The sequence below is a fragment of the Sus scrofa genome, chromosome 6 (genome assembly GCF_000003025.6).
Source record: "Sus scrofa isolate TJ Tabasco breed Duroc chromosome 6, Sscrofa11.1, whole genome shotgun sequence".
Taxonomy (NCBI): Eukaryota; Metazoa; Chordata; class Mammalia; order Artiodactyla; family Suidae; genus Sus; species Sus scrofa.
The window spans coordinates 2,032,308-2,036,092 of NC_010448.4; the positions used below are offsets into that span (position 1 = coordinate 2,032,308).

The window sequence follows — 3,785 nt, forward strand, 5'->3', positions numbered from 1 at the left end:
CACCTGAAAAGCTGAATCTTAATGTCTTGTAGCACAGGTCTACTGGTAATTCATTATCTCAGATTCTGTTTTTCTGAAAAAAAAAAAAAATTTTTTTTTTTTTGTCTTTTTAGGGTTGCACCTGTGGCATATGGAAGTTCCCAGGCCAGGGGTCCAACTGGAGCTGCAGCTTGCGGCAACTCCGGATCCTTAACGTACTGAGCAAGGCTAGGAAATTGAACCTGCATCCTCACGGCCACTATGTCGGGTTCTTAACAGGCTGAGCCACAATGAGAACTCCTGATGTGTCTCTTTTTATTTATTTATTTTTAATAATCCTCCTTGAGGTTCTCTGACTTTTTGGATTTGTGACTTGTTATCTTTTATTACTTTTGTAAAATTATCAGCCATTGCTTCTTCAGATATATATTCTATAGCGTCTCGTCTCTCTTTTATCCTCTGGGGTTTCAGTTACAAGTATATTAAATTATTTAACCCGTCCCAAGTTTATTTAAAGCCCCTCATTGTTCTCATGACTCTCACTCTCCTCGTCCCTCTCTCTGTTTCTCCTCCTTCCTCTCCCACTTCTCTTCCTGCTCTTCTTTCCTCTCCTCCTTCTTTGTTTTACAGTGTGGGTTATTTCTGTGGTCCCAGCTTCACAGATTCTTTCCTTAGCTGTATTACCTCTACTAACGGTCTCGGCGAAAGCATTTTCCATCTCTTACCAGGTGTGTTCTCTCACGAGACTCACCTGTTTCCACTCTCTCAGGCATGCCTCTCCTGAGCTGAGATTGTACACATATTTCTTTCTGGTGTGTAAAGTGGAGGATAAATCTGGTGCTTATTACTGTCATTGCCAGACCATCCCTTTACTTCAAATATATCCATGTCTTTGTATTTCAGGTTTATTTCTTGCAGATAGCATATCACTAGTTTCCTACTTGGATCAGAAAATAAAGTGTGGTTTTCCTAAGTCTAGGCCAACATTGAGAACCATATCAGATATAGTCTTGTCTGTGGAGTCGAGGAGGTGAGGACTGGATGTTTCTGAAGTGGAAGAGGGTGATGTGTGGGTAGTGCCCTGCAGACTTTGGGAGCATGCACACCTGGCTTTACATCCGAGTTGCCAGATTCCTGAGCCTCTCTGAGCCCTGGTTTCCTTGTGTGTGAAAAGGAATAGCAGATGATTGTACTAGGGATTAAGTGCAATGATTCTGCCACTCTCTTTCTCCTTTACCGCAACCCTGGTACACAGTAGATGCTTATTAAATGCTTTTGAATGAATGGGTGCTTTCTAGAGCTCTGCTGGCTCATTAAAATAAATAAATAAATAGCCCCAAACCGTTCATTCCATTCCCTAAGATCCTATATCTGGAAAATGAGTCTTGCCCTGACCACCAGTTTCCCTGCCTTCCCTCATTCAATACAATGTTTGCTTTCTCCAACAAGATTTTTCCAAATTAATTGGAATACATTGATTTATGGGGTTGCCATCCCACAAAATGCCATTTGTACTTTGTTTTTTCTGTTAATATAAACGTTCTGTTTAGGAGACCTGTTAGAAAGGGCCCTGACTTTGGAGTCAGGAGCACACACATTTCTTGCCAGTTTGGTTGCCGTGGGACATTGGACAAACCCTTTAACTTTGCCTGGGCCTCAGTCTGCTTGTCTGTAAAAGAGGGTACGTGGTCGAAAAGAAGTACGAGATGCAGACATAGAAGCAGTCTCAGGTATTCTCATCCAGTTTCTCTCCCACCTTTTCATCCTGCATTATCACCCCTCCTGTGGCTCGACTAGATGAAGGCAAGGGCTCCTGCCAACTCTAAACGGTACCCAGCGAGAACAGGTAGGGGGATGTGAGGGATGCTTTTTTTTGGTCCTCACTTGGCACTAGTTGTTACTTTTGGTCTCCTCCTTTAGATCCAGCTAAACCTTTAAATCACTTCTTTTTGCCCTGAATCCTGAAAAGAGTAAAATATCAGCTTTGGAATATACAAGAATTAAATTTTTTTGCCTCTCCAGATGACAGTCTTTCTTTAGAGACAAGTTCTTGGGGTGGGGAAATGACTTTGTCAGTGGTCCCTAGGCCCCTCCTCTTTCCCATCTCCAAGTTTTAAAAGCCTAATTTGCATCAAGTGGATCAGTCCTAAGTACCTGCCTCTGCCTGCAGAGGGAGGCTGCCCTTCCCAAGGTTGTGGGCAGTATGAGGAAGTGAGTGGCAGAGGAAAGAAGGACTTCTTGACTTCTTATCCATTACTCAATACAGTCAATAGGTCTTTTGTTACTTTGTGACTCAAAGCATGGTGCATGGACCAGAGCAGTGGCATCCCTGGTGCTCCTCAGAAGCACAGGACACGGCATCGCCCTAGACCTGTTGACTCAGAATCTACAGCTTCACAGACCCAGGTGATCTGTATGTACATCTTTTTTTTTTTTTTTAAACTGAAATGAATTTTAGTACAGAAAAGGACAGCATTTTGCAAATTTATCGCTCAAAGGGGTATCTCTTTTTGAGGAAATCAGCGTGTTACATTTTGAGAGATGAAATGTTACAACTTGTACACCAAAATCAAAAAATGAAATGAAAGTAAATGAAATGGTTACCAAGGTAATGCAGGTCAGGGGATCAAAGGTGAAGGGTCACACATTATTAAAAAGAAGTCCCACAGGGCGGCCGCATCATGATCTCTCAGTGTTCTAGCGGTGCATCTCTCTGGGTAAACTTGAACATTTCGGCAGACATTCAAGCAGCTTTTTCGGTAAAAATATTTTTACATGACTACTATTGCTATTCCCATGATCATCTTCCAGAGGCGGCACGGTGTTGAGGGCACAGTAGGTGCAAGCTCCGCAGAATACACTTTGGGAAACGCTCTTCCGGCTTGTTTCCGGCAGCCATTTCCCCTCGGCGCGCCTCATCCTCTTTCTCCTCCTCCTCCTTCTCCTCGCCACCGGGACCCGAGTGCACGCCTCGTGCCGCTGCCGCTGGCCCAGCCACCCCGGCGCCCTATATGTGCATTAGAGTTTGAGAGGCCCTGTCGACGTGACCGGTGAGGAGGAGGTGGGCAGAAGCGTCAGGTGTGTACAGTAAGTGGCATTTGGTGCAGAAGCTGGATCTGTCAGGTGGAAGGGACAGAAGGTTCTTGGGAGTGTGTGGAGAGGTGACTTGAACTAAGAATGGTTCCATGCCCACCTGGGCTGTGATTCAGAAGAGGGCCTCTTCCTATTGCTCCGCTAGGTAAAGGGTTGTCTGTTTACTTTTTGATAGTGTGTATTTTGAAACTTTAAAATTTTTATCAAGTCCAGTTTATCTATTTTCTTTTATTGCTTATCCTTTTGATACCACATCTGAGAATCCAATTGGAAATTCCACTGTCATGAAGGTTTAGCCCCATGTTGCGTTCCTTCCTTCCATCCATCTTTCCTTCCTTCTTTTCTGTTGTTCTGTGACATATGGAAGTTCCTGAGCCAGGGATTGAACTTGCACTGCAGGGAGAGACCCAAGCCATAGCAGTGGCAATCTGGGTCCTTAACCCACTAGGGTACCAGGGAACCTAGTTTTCTTTCTTTTCTTTTCTTTTTTTTTTTGGCCATACTCAGGGCCTATGGAACTTCCCTGGTCAGGGATTGAATCTGAGCCACAGCTGTGGCAACACCAAATTCTTCACCACTGTCCCTGTGCTGCCACAGAGACAATGCCAGATCTTAACTTGTTGTGCCACAGTGGAAACTACCCACCCCCCATGTTTTCTCTTAAGAGCTTAGAGTTTAGCTCTTACATTGAGCTGCTTGATCCATTTGGAGTT

At 44.3% G+C, this 3,785-nt stretch overlaps 1 pseudogene; it reads right to left on the reverse strand.

Annotated features, from left to right (window-relative positions):
• LOC100511081 lies at nt 245-3,434 on the reverse strand (annotated as a pseudogene).